Source organism: Populus trichocarpa, chromosome 5 (genome assembly GCF_000002775.5).
Source record: "Populus trichocarpa isolate Nisqually-1 chromosome 5, P.trichocarpa_v4.1, whole genome shotgun sequence".
Taxonomy (NCBI): domain Eukaryota; kingdom Viridiplantae; phylum Streptophyta; class Magnoliopsida; order Malpighiales; family Salicaceae; genus Populus; species Populus trichocarpa.
Genome location: NC_037289.2, coordinates 2,110,840 through 2,124,063, shown reverse-complemented (window position 1 = coordinate 2,124,063; position 13,224 = coordinate 2,110,840). Strand labels below are relative to the sequence as shown.

General features: G+C 35.9%; 1 protein-coding gene and 1 pseudogene across 2 annotated transcripts in view; one reads left to right on the top strand and one right to left on the bottom strand.

The window, feature by feature from the left end:
• Positions 1-2,334: 2,334 nt before the first annotated feature.
• LOC18098754 (F-box protein At1g55000-like) lies at positions 2,335-4,613 on the bottom strand (annotated as a pseudogene).
• A 3,727-nt stretch (positions 4,614-8,340) lies between these two features.
• Positions 8,341-13,224, top strand: part of LOC112325594 (disease resistance-like protein DSC1) — a 39,675-nt gene continuing 34,791 nt past the window's right edge. Inside the window, exons 1-3 of one of the 2 annotated variants that reach the window (XR_008059230.1) lie at positions 8,341-8,637; positions 8,792-8,857; positions 9,024-9,493. The gene's annotated coding sequence lies outside the window, so the exon portion shown is untranslated. Of the gene's footprint in view, positions 8,638-8,791; positions 8,858-9,023; positions 9,494-13,224 lie in introns of those variants that run through there. The other variant, XM_052452914.1, reaches the window with a different exon arrangement.

Genomic DNA, 13,224 nt, shown 5'->3' with positions numbered 1-13,224 from the left:
TCCTATGTTCACTACATAGAAACCTTTTCTTTTTATTTACCTCTCGGAAAATTTTGTTGGAATTAATTTTGAAGTCTACATTAAAAGTGTTTAATGTATGTAGATATGATTATTAATATCTAGAATTCTATATGAACGAAAATAAATATTTTCCAGTAATCTAACTCCAAGTCTATAGAACTTTCTCTATTACGGGACTAAAATATGATGTGAATGGGATGCTTGTTATGCCATGCTTTCCTTCTTTATTTTTTTCTAACATGGTATTTGAGCTAATTTGATCTAGTATAGTGTTTTAGAATATTGCTAATTCAATCTAATAGAAGAGATGCGGTACAAAGATCACATATGAAAAAAAAAAAAAATGAGAAAGAAAGAGTTTGGGGGCTTTATCTAAAGAAAGGGATGGAAAATGGCTAAAAAGTTATGATAAGAAGAAGACCGCAACCTAACATGAATAAGTCAAAATAAAATAAGTAGAAAAATATAACAATTTTTACAAGAAAAGAAAAGTGATATAAGAGAGACACATATAAAGAAAAATAAGAAAGAGTGTATTTTTTTATAAAAAATGATGGAAATAACAACGAAATCGTTTTTTTCCTGTTTATTTTTGCGTTTTAAAAAGTGCATCAACCACAACAAAATTATCCTCCAATGTATTTTCAAAATTCAAGGATTGTAAGATTTTTAAAATTAAAAGAGAGTGCTTGAATTAATTTTAAAGCTTACTTTCATAGTATTATTTTAGTTATTCTATGCATATATGTATGTAGAAAATTAATAAAATGATTATCCAATAAACATGTTGAATATTGTAATGGATGTCAAAGTCTATGAACCTCTCTATCTTGTAAGAGTAATTTAATATAAAAGAGAGTTGTCTTCCTTCCACCATTTCTACCTTCCTACCATCCTCCCATGATTTTTTTTTCCTAACAATTTCCTTTTAGAGTACATGTGTTTCCCTTCTTGACTCTTGTTTAAGGTGCGCAGCCTGACTGTAGAATAAAAATACTTTAAACAATTTTGTCAATGATAGCTCAACTAACACTAACAACCTTTTTTTCTTTAAAAGATCTCGAGTAATTTGAGCATTTTTTAATTAAAAAAAAACTATAAGAAATTTATAGTTAAATAAGGCCCCGATCGAGACTCAAGCAAACAAACAAAACATCATGATTCATGCATGTCGAAGGAAAGGGAAGGGAAGGGAAGGGAAAATGACCATGATGGCTGTAGAACCCTAGTTTGCTTGCGCAAAGGATATGATCACCCTTTCTTTAACTCATTAACGTCGATGGCTTGGAAGTTCAGAGACCTTGTCGTGTCAGGCACAGCATCAATGAACCTGTCATCACCCATCTCTCGATCCCTCTTAGTCTTTCTCAAATTAAGTGAGATCGGTACGACCGTACGAGACCTCTGTGCTCGAGATCAAACACTTCTGTAGACCTCTCCCGCACTGTGAATGATATTCCAGGTGGGATCATGGTCATGGCCGGTCCTAGCTGGCTAGATGCCTTTAGTCTTTGATTTGATGAAGAAACAACTCTGCGGACAGTAATTGAAGTGCTAAGACACCATCAGACATAACTTAACAGTTGTATATCTAGTAGATTTTTAATAAATTGCAGGATAAAAACAAAAATCGCAGCACAACGATGTTGTTTTGTTGTACTCTATGGAAAAACGACATAGTTCTTCTGGGTGCATTCTTTCTCAAAAAAAATATAAAATATTTGTAGATATAAGGCTCTAAATACTAATGTGAACATATATATATATGAGAGTATCAAACTTGAAATTTAAAATAAAACACATTAATATATGGTTATCAAAACAACATGTTTTAAAATAAATTCTAAATTCAGATCGAACTGTCCACCTTCCAACCTACAACACAGACTGGTTAGATGATTACGCGTTACTAGCAATTAAATTACAGCTCATTGTTAATTTCAATAATGGTATCTTTTCGTAAATAAAACCAAATGAAAAGTCATAGGAGTCCTGTGATAGGACAGATGAAAATAGCAAGGAGATGAGAGGGTATAAGGCTCGAAAGAATCGAGGTTGATGACGTGATAATCAAACAATATAGTTAAATAAAACACAAAACGTAGTAATACATTGTCAGGGATACATGAATTTCTGCAAATCAACTGTAAAATTTGCGGTGAAAATCAAGTTGCAGAAGGTCATCCTTTTTTTGGAAGAAGAAGAATAAGAAGAAGAAGAAGAAGGTCATCCTTGTTAACCAAATGGATGAGTCTCAAAGTAGAGAATCACTTCAAATGATACCGCGACTATGAACTACTTCCCACATATAAATTTGGACAAACTCACTACCAATGTCATAAAAAAAAAATATGTCCATACAAGAGCAATCCCAGGTTGAGGTACGGCATTACAAATTTGCGGGATCCATTAAGCTGTATAGGAAAGGGGAAGCCAGAGCTGTGGAAGCTGGCCACATCATAGGCTCATCGATGTTCTAGCATCGTCATCTGAGTGCCTTGGAGAGCAAATATCCCTTGGAACAACTTGGTTTTTGTTTACATCGTACAGGTTAAGAAAAACCACACAATATAAAGGGATTTGATTCAGAGCAGTACTTTTTCGGTGCACAGCATGTTTCCGATTTCCAGCTAGCCAAATCCTGAATCACTCCCCCGCCTGAGGTCTGCTGAAAATTCTGTCTCGAGGGTTACAATTCAAAATAAACCAGTAGAATGGCGCAGTTCCACCGTCAACTTGCATGCTTCTCTTTACAGAATCGATGATCCCTTTCACATTAGCTTTTTGTCAGGCTGGCCTCCTGGATATAATACCAACACTTCCCTTTTCGCATAGGTATCCAACTCTATGTAGCATATCCCATTTATGAGACTGTTTGGATTGATTATGGGGATTAACAACCTCTCCATTGAATATATGCCATTGTCACTTGTCATGTTATTTAAAAGCTTTATATCCCTAACCTGTTCCAAGCAAAGAAAATATATATAAATGTTCAGTGCATTTACTTTGAAGCTTCTATCATAAATCAACTACAAAAGACTCCATAGTTCAAATAAGAAATAGCACAGCCAGCGAATTACAGCATCTCCTGCAGTTGGGAACCGCAGTAGGATCTGCGGTATGTTGGTTGTGTTTGGAATTTTAAAGTGTTTTTTGCTTGTAAATACATTAAAATAATTTTTTTATTTTTTAAAATTTATTTTTAACATCAAAACAGTATAAAAACATTAAAAAATAATTAATTTGAAGAACTTTGTTTCTTTTGAAAAATTCAGTGTGCCAACGTAATCAAACAAACCCTAAAAAACAGACACCTTTACACTAAAAATTGGTTGTGCTATTTAAAAAATAAAAACACAATTCCCACCAGCAGTTTCTATAAAAATAACAGTTCCCAGCTGCCTTTTTTTAATAACTTGCAGGTGGGAACTGCGGTTTTTCTAGCTGCGCTATTTTCTAAATTTTTTTTTGCACATGCTAGCTTGCCAGTTTTTTTTTTTTTTTTTTATCATAATTTACTCATTAACAATCTAGAAAGAAGAGCAGAACCAAAATCATGCAGTGCAAACTTCAAGTGGCATTACATGATACTGTCCTATCAACCAAATGAAATGATAGAGGACAGAAGTTTAAACTTCCCATTTCTCAATAACCAGATACAGAGCAATCATACAGCAAAAACTCCAGTGCCTACAAAGCACAATCCTTTCCAACTCTACAAACAAAGCAATGATACAACAAGAAAAACAGAATCATCTCCAATTCTACAAAAAAAAAAGAAGAAAACAAGCACATCACAAACATGGCAAAAACCACTCATTTTATCCAATTCTACAAGCAAAACAAGCATATCCCAAGATTCCCACATACCAAAAACCACTTTCTTCCCCCCAAATCAACAAACAGGAACGAACATATGACAAGAAGCCCAGTGACAAAAAAGCATTCAACTTTATTAATTACCTGAACAGAATACTTCTTAGCAAGACTAGTAAGAGAATCTTCTCTAGCAATCTTATGTGAAATAGCAAACTTCCAAATCCCATTCTCTCTCCAAAAACTCCCAGACACAGGCTCCCCCACTATCTCCTTCAACTTCCATGGTTCCATAAACGCAGGCCTCACAATCGCATCATCAGAAGCCATGTCTCTCCACAGCTTGCAAACACAGCTTGCACGTGCCAAGTCTCGAGCTCCAAGCTTTCGTAAGATCATAATTAGCGTGTCCCTGCATGTGAAGGATGCGAGTGACACGTGGGAGTCCATCGTCTTGGTGGTTTTGTTATTCTTGAGTGGTGTATTGAGAGAGGGAGGGGTAGAGGAGGCTTAGCGTCAGGGAAGAGGGTAGTAGTACAAGGTAAAGTCTTCCTCTTCGATTTCAACTGATTTGTTTATGGGTTTTAGATTTCTCTTGGTGGTGTTTCCAGTGGTGATAGTGTCGGCGGCGGCGGCGATTGTGTTTTGATTGCCACTGGATTAGGTGAAGAAGAAACGGTGGGTTTTCTTTTTGGGAAGAGGGTAATAGTTGAAAAGGGAGTCTGTGTCATCCATCCTCTGTATAGTTTGACTGGCTTGGTGTGTATTGGAAAAGCTTTTTAATTCTCATTTATCCTAGTTTAAAATCTAGGTTAAAAAAACCCCAATTGATTAGGGCAAAACTCAATTAAAGATTCGTTGACTTTTCAATATTTTCGATAAGCCTTTTTAATCTATGGCTCAAACCTTACCCTGTCTGTATCAATCCAAAATCTTAAAATTATGTTTTTAAAAAGCAAATTGATATGAATATCTTTTTTATCATCTAATAAAAAAAATCACCTATTAATAACAATATAATAAAATGTCGTGATGAGTGTATATGAGTGCTAAGATATATTTAAATAATGACGTTGACATAAATAATTTACCATAAATTTAGTATTTTTTTTTTAGTTTAACGTGGGTGTCCGGGCCAGCTTGCGCGCACCTCAACTACTCCCACGGGCCCTGAAGTTAACGACCATGTAAGCCTCCAGTGGCCATCATATGAGCAACCACAGGGCTCGAACCTGAGACCACAGATGAAGCAAACTTCTTGATCCCAAGCTTTTACCACTGGGCCTCCACCTAAATGGTTAAAACATTTAAAGTGAATTCTGTAAAAGTAACAGAAAAAATTGCATATTATAAATGTTGTAGTTAAATCCATGGACGGTCAAGGATTATTTCGAGCTTTGAAAACCGACCCGGTCTAGTGGGTTGACCTGGGACCGGTCGATCCGGGGCTGAAACTAGGCCGGGTTGAAGAAAAAATTGAAAAAGTCATGACCCAGTGTGACCCTGTTTTTTCAGTTTTGACTCGATTTTTTTCCGGTTTGGGTTTGGTTTGATTTTTTTAGTTTTAGGCTTATATAACCAAAACCGAACCGAACCGGTTGATTTTTTAAAATTTTAATCAGTTTTTTTTACAAATCGGTTTTTTTCAATTATTTTTTTTTTTTATTTTCTTGGTTTAATCAGTTTTTTTGATTTTTTTACTCATCTCTATTTCTAATAACCCAACTCGAATTAATAATTTCTAAAAATCAAATTTAAAATCCAATTAATTTAGCTACATCCCTCTCAATATTAGTAAAAGTAAAGTCTAATCTTGTTGTCCTATGTGGAATGTGTTATTCTCTATCTATAAACAGTTAGGTGGTAGCATTAAAATAGACTTAAATATATTTTTAACTAGGAATTGGTCTCGTTCTTGCTGCTTAGAGTGGCTAATTCTGAAAAAAAAAAACTACAGTTTCTGTTCCTTTTGTTGTCATGATTAATGGAAAGCTTTGGTTGGATGATAGTGTTCGCCGGAAAAATGAAAGAGGTGAAAAAAAAAAAAAAAAAAAAAACCCTGCATTCTCATCGTTGCTGACCTCCAGTCCTTGGTACTTCTTTTTTCTCTGGGAATAATTGAATTTAAATATTAAAAAAAAAAACCAATCTAATCCTTCTCTTGAATTTACTGTAGGCCCATTGATTTGGTTTGATTTTTTTTGTTCTTCTATATATTATGTTTTGGTGATCATTTTTTTTTAATTTAATCCTTTGTCTTTGCAATAATGAGGGTTTTTGCTTGGTAGATTTTTGTGAAATTAGGTTTAGTTATTTTATTTTGTTTTTTTAATAGAATTATCCCAATATCATAACATATTTACTAGTTTAATAAGTTAATTTAAATTTACTCAGATTTTTTTTTTGAATTTTTTAGATTTGAACTTTGTAATTTTTTTCATTTCACCTTCTATTGTATTATTACATTCGTATGATTCGAGCTGCAGGATTTGATGAGCTTGCCCGAATTTGTAGTTGTTTTTTTATTTTTTTTGTTAATTGTTTTTTTTAATTTTACCATTATACATTAAATTTGTTGAGAATTAAGCTTTATATTTTTTTATTTGCTTTCTATTATATTATCTTAGTCTCATGATCCAGTTTACAAGTTTAACATGTTTATTTAGGTTGTTTTTTTTTTTTAAAAAAATAATTATCCTTTGATATTGAGTTGAGTGAGTTTTTTTTTTTTTTTTTTGTAAAATGTTTTTTTTCTATATTATTATGATTGTTTTTTTGTTTGTTTATTGTAGTTGAATGTTTTTTCACCATTTAATTAAATAATATTGATTGATGTTAGGTAAGCTATCAAGCAGCATAATTAAAAAGAAAACGTGTTGAAAAGTTTCAAGATTAATTTGTTTGATTAGGTTTAATAATATTATAAAAAAAATCATTCATATTATTGAAATTAAAAAAATTCAAAACTAGTGTAAAGGGCAATCAGGTGCTGACATTATTGTTTTTTTTGTTATTACAATGTTAGATGATGGGGGACTTGGTATTTTACCAAAGATAAAAAAATAATACAAAAATTAAAAACTATAGTAAAATGCTCAAAATGCTCTTAGAAATAAAAAAATTAAAAATGTCCTAAAAGGGTTTTTGCTTTTTTTTTTTCCAATGGTTTTTTCATTATTATTATGTAAGTTTTGGGAAAACTTGATATTTTTTAATCTATAAAAATAGTATAATTAAAAAGAATTACGTGAGAAAGGTCAAGCTTTTGCTACATAGCCTCTGGATATTCGTAATGATTCTGCAATTGAAGGGCCGTGTTACTAACAATGCGGTTGCCATGAACCAACTACAAGAGCTCATGAAAATGTTGATGCCCAGAATAAAGAGCATTTATTTTTATTTTATTTTTTTATATATCCCATTAATTATTTATTATTTGTTTATTTATCGGATTTAGATATTAAAAATCGTCATAGTTAATAAATTCATGGTTAGAAGCTCACTTCTAGCTAGGTCAGTTAATTCGATTTCTTAATTGCAACACAAGTAGCTTAATTAAGCCTTAGAATGAGTGTTTAAGGAATCCCATTAATTATATATTGTTTGTTTATTTGTCTAATTTGGACATTAAGAATTATCATAGTTAATAAATTCATAGTTAGGTTTGTTTCAATTTCGTACGTAATTGTAACACAAGTAAGTAGCTTAAGCTTTAGAATGGGTATTTAAGGAGAGTTTTGCTCTTTGCAACTCTTTAGCCTACCTTGTATCAACAATTTCAACATAAGCTTTCTCAAGATAATTATATGATGTTTTTCCTAAGTTTATTTTGTAGCTCTTTATTTTATTTATATGCTTTCTTTTTATTTACATGTTTTATCTATCAATTTCTTTAAATGTTTTCTCTACATGTTCTCAATTATTTTTATTGTTTCTTTATCATGTAAATTAGTGTGTGTACGTATATATATTGTATTGTATTAGCTCCATACTTCTATGTTTTTCTTATAATAATCAAGATAGAATATTAATAAGATTTAGTTAGAGTCACTAAGAAAATAATAATCTGACTAAAAAAATTTATAGTGAAAAAATAAAGAAAAAAAAAAAAAAAATTAATCCTGAATATTAGATCACCTTATCACTGAATATTTAACTAGATTAATACCTATATAAGTAAAATTCTGAAATAATAAACTTTATTCCAATCAGGATCGGCAATATAAAATATTAATTTGTTACGAGTAATCCAAATAGACTGCAAGATACCACAACAATCCATACTTCTATGTAAATTCTATAGTTTATTAATACAAATATTTATGATTTATCGCTTGATTTAAACCTATAATTTATTGTTTAATGTAAACTTTAAGGTTTATTTCTTAATTTAAACCTTTTTGTTTGAAGCTAGAGTGGACCTTATTGTTTCTCGATCAATACAAACTTTACCATTTATTATTTAATTAAATCTTATTGTTTATTGCTTTATATGGACTTATTAGTTATTATAAACACTACAATGTTATGCCGATGTAAAAATTATTTCTTCGTGTTAGGAAGAAATATTAGTCTATGCTCATATGGACTTATCTTCAATGACAAGTAAAGGAAAAGCAAAAGAAGATATGCTGTTCTCTTTTCTTTTCTGTTTTCTCGGGCCAGCTCTCTTCTCTTTTATCCTTTCTTTTTCTTCCCCTCCAGCCTTTTGTACCGTCAGTCTATATTCGGGTAGCATTTTAGCATTATGGCACATAGAGGGTTAAAGATCAACAAGCTGCCCTTGATTAATAACTGGTAAAACTTTCTTCCTATTCGTCCATTAATTTCTCTCTGTTTTGGGTTAGATTCCACTTGTTTGGCCATTGCTGTAGCATCATTCATGTTCTTTATATATGTTAGTGAGTTTTCCCTTTTAGCTCAAAATGACTGTAATTAATTAAGATCTCAGCTAATTTCCCACTAGCTTTGTGGCACATAGAGGGTTAAAGATCGACAAGCTGCCCTTGAATAACTGGTAAGACTTTCTTCCTGTACGTCCATTAATTTCTTTATAGCTATTCCAGTAACGAACGTCAATGAAATCTCTCTGTTTTGGGTTCTAGTGAGAGTTTTTTTCTTTGCTACAGTATTCTTATATTACTGATCATTATAATCGTTTGTTTTCTTTTTGCTTGTTACAGGGAATAATTATCACAAGTAGAAAGCTTAATTATACATATATCAAGCATATAAAAATATGAAGCACGATGTATTCATCAGTTTTAGAGGCACAGACACCCGCTATAGTTTTACCAGTCATCTTTATGATGCTTTGCAGCGAAAACAAATTGATGCTTACATCGATGATAAACTTGATGGAGGAGAAAAGATCGAGCCTGCCATCTTGGAAGGGATTGAAGAGTCGTTTATTTCGGTAGTCATTTTCTCTGAAAATTATGCAGATTCTACTTTCTGTTTAAGAGAACTCTCCAAGATTCTCGAGTGCATGGAGACCAAACAACAGATGGTTTTACCAGTTTTTTACCGACTTGATCCATGCCAAGTTCAAAACCTGACTGGGAGCTATGGAGATGCACTTTGCAAGCATGAAAAAGATTGTGGTTCTAAAGAAGTAGAGAGTTGGAGACATGCTTTGAAAGAAATAGCTAATCTCAAGCACTACTAAAAAATATAGTAATTAGTAACGGACTATTCCGTTGCAAATAATATTAAAATCCGTTGCTAAAATAATTTAGCAACGGAATCAGCAACGGCAAAAATCGGATGCAGATTTGTCGTTGCTGATTTTTTAGCAACGGATAAATCCATTGCTGATTTCACAGCAACGAAAAATCCGTTGCTTAGAATTAGCAACGGATAATCCGTTGCAAAACTAGCAACGGATTCACAATCACCAACGAATTCTCCGGATAAAAGGGCTGGATTACCGGATGACAGCAATAATGACATGCTCGGCGCCACAGGCTAGGAATGCCAGTGGTAGCTGTACAGCAATAACTCAACGCATCTGACTTAATTTATTTGTCAAAAACTGAAGACTCAAGGACGATCGATCAATGTATTTGTGCAGGCAGTACAATTGACGCATTCTTCTTCTATCTGCAACATTTTTCAAAATTATTTCTTCGAGCTCCAAAATCTCAAACCCCATCTGCTAGAGCTAACATGCAAGCACATCCACAGGTTACCAGCAAAAAGGAAGTTCGAGTTATATTGTGGGATAAAAGGAAAGGAAACTGGCAAAGTAGATGTGAGACTTTAAGGAAGGAGCAGCTTGAAAGGAAATAAATTATGGGATGGGAAGTAGCATGAACAAAGATGTTGGAATATTGCCAATTATGTGGCTGCCATTGTCAAAGAAGATGGCTGCAATGGTGGGTTGTTGGTGGCAGCCAACAACCATTGTCTAATGTCAAAGTTTGGCAAGTTTGGCAGCCACCATTGTTGACAAAAGAGCTGGAGGAGCTGCCATGGATGCCTATAAATAGAGGCATACATTAGAGAGCAAAATGAGAGAGTTGAGAGAGGGAAAGAAGAGCCAAAGATGTGAGAAATGTAGGAGAGAGTGGGCTGCCAAGGCAGCCAGCAGTAGCTGCCATTGCAGCACTGAGAAGAGAGAAATAGAGTGAGGTTGAGAGTTGCTAAAGAGAGGATGATTCCTCCTCCTCTATTGTTGTAAATCTTGTTCTCTCCCTATATAATCAAATGGCTTCTCCCGTGGATGTAGGCGGTTTGCCGAACCACGTTAAATATTGTGTCAGTGTGCTTTACCTCCTATAGGCAAATATCAGAACATCACCGGTCGGAATTCCCTACAATTGGTATCAGAGCTTATGGTTTGAAGTGGTGTTTGATTTTTGCTTAAAAATGAAAGTTGTCAAAATTGTGTTTTGACCATACCACCGTGTAGAGGAGGAAGAGACGAAGCCACTGGTGAAAACGGCGTCAAAATCGGACGTCGGACATGGCCGCACTCTCCATCACTCTCCGGCAAGGTGTTTGCCAACGCGCGCAGACGCGCCCCACGCGTCTTCTTCGCCCGGATAGTTTGACCCGACCCGAATACCAGTTGACCCGACCCATGTGACTGACCCGGATAAAGATGATGTTAGCATGTACAGTAGACATGTCAGGGATGACGTCATCCTGATGTAATTGTGACATCATCATGTACAGTAGCATGCCATGTCAGCAGCCACGTCAGCACAGTGGGACCACCTGCCACGTCATCAGTCGCGAGTCGAGCTGAGTTAAGCCGAGCCGAATGGAGCCGAGCCGAGTTGGAGCCGAGCCGCGAGCCGAGGGATAGGATCCAGCGTAGCTGATCCTATGTGCAACTGGATCTGAGATTGAATCTGAGCCGTTCATCAGGCCAGAATTGTTTTGATCAAATCTTAGCCGTCTGAAATGCGATTTGGACGATTTCAGACTTGTTTCCAGCTAATTTGATCGTTCTGGATTCAATGGTACGGTCCGATCTTTGAGATTTGAGACCAAAAAATGGTAGTGGTGAATTATTGAAAGAGATTGCCCGATGAAGAGGCATCTGAAGGTCATCATGGTGGTCAATGGAGATGAAGAAGGAGAAAGTGCACATGTTTGCCCAATTACATGTGCTGAACTGCTAAGTGGGGAGAAATTTTAATTGCCTTGAAGGAAGGCAAAATTGGGATACTCTGGACACCCGATCATGTGGACGATTTGAGGTGGAGAGTGGAAATTGATGAAGACCAATCTTGACGAATCTAAGAACTGGTAGTCTCGCCAGATGTTGAGAAATCAGGTATAAAACCGGGATACCCCAGATCACTTGTAAAGGAAAGCCGCAACAAAGCTAGCAAATGGTTGTATATACGAAAAGGCAGTACGGTGGATAGATACGTTCTAAGAAGTTCTGTCTAGGAGATTGGGTTTTAAGCGGGACCAGTGTGACCCCTCCAAATCTTTCCTGGGAACTTGCTTAGTTGAAGGATCATCCAGACAGTACTATTTTTGTATATGTAACAGTTTGTAATGAAACTGTTGAAGACTAGTAAGATTATGGCACAAAGGAACAGTTGGGTTCCGTATGTTCAAGGATCTGATGGAGTGGTGATTTCTCCAAAGAAGTTAGATTTGGTGACTGTAATTTCTCGAAGGGAGAATTAATGAAGACCCTGATAATGGAAGAGAAATACAACAAGGGATTAAGATTGGCACCCTATTTTGACTTGGATAAATGTTGTGACAGGATGAGCTGTTGTCAAACATAAAAGCAAAGAATAGGAAGAAATCTGGAGAATCAAAATTGCACGAGAGCACACGGAGATTGTGCAGGAGTACCCGTAGGATCCAACGAGGTACTGTAATGAGACGATAGGTGCAAGGAGAAGAAGAGTTCCCAGATGAAGCTCAGAGCAGAGACTGTGTGAAAAAAAAAGTTGTACAACAAGAAGTCTCTTGTGCTCTTGATAAAGACAACAAGCGAGGACCTTTCCAATGCATGCAAGGATGGAAAGATGAGCTGTTGCAGAAGCACCTAATTAAGGGGATGCGACCGCCGATGAAAGGCGAAAACACCAAAGAGAGTTGGTGTGGGTGGAGCTATCAAGCAGAAAGGCATAGAAGCTCCAAACATAGAAATCGAGATGGAAGATTGCGAGGAGTATACCGAAACTTTCTCTTTCTATGTGATCAGTGGCAGTGATCTCTCCCAAGTCCACATGGTGGTAGAGAATCTTAGAGTCACTGGAGACATCCCCGATGAAGGAGGATGTGACCACTTCATGACGGACGGAGACACCTCAGGCAAGAAGGTGTGTGGGCCATGAAGTGAGCCCGAGTACAGACCTCCGCATGACGATGAGCGGAGACACCTCAGGAGAAGGTGTGTGGGCCACAAATATGAGCCCAAGTACAAACCGCCGCATAAACGACAGGCGGAGACACCTCGGATGGAAGGTGTAAGGACCATGATATGAGTCCATGTTCAGACCGTCTCATGACGACAAGCGGAGACACCTCAGACAGAAGGTGTGAGGACCATGATATGAGTCCAAGTTCAGACCGTCTCATGACGACAGGCGGAGACACCTCAGGAGAAGGTGTGAGGACCATGATATGAGTCCAAGTTCAGACCGTCTCATGACGACAGGTGGAGACACCTCGGATGGAAGGTGTGAGGACCATGATATGAGTCCAAGTTCAGACCGTCTCATGACGACAGGCGGAGACACCTCAGGAGAAGGTGTGAGGACCATGATATGAGTCCAAGTTCAGACCGTCTCATGACGACAGGCGGAGACACCTCAGGAGAAGGTGTGAGGACCATGATATGAGTCCAAGTTCAGACCGTCTCATGACGACAGGCAGAGACACCTTGGATGGAAGGTGTGAGGACCA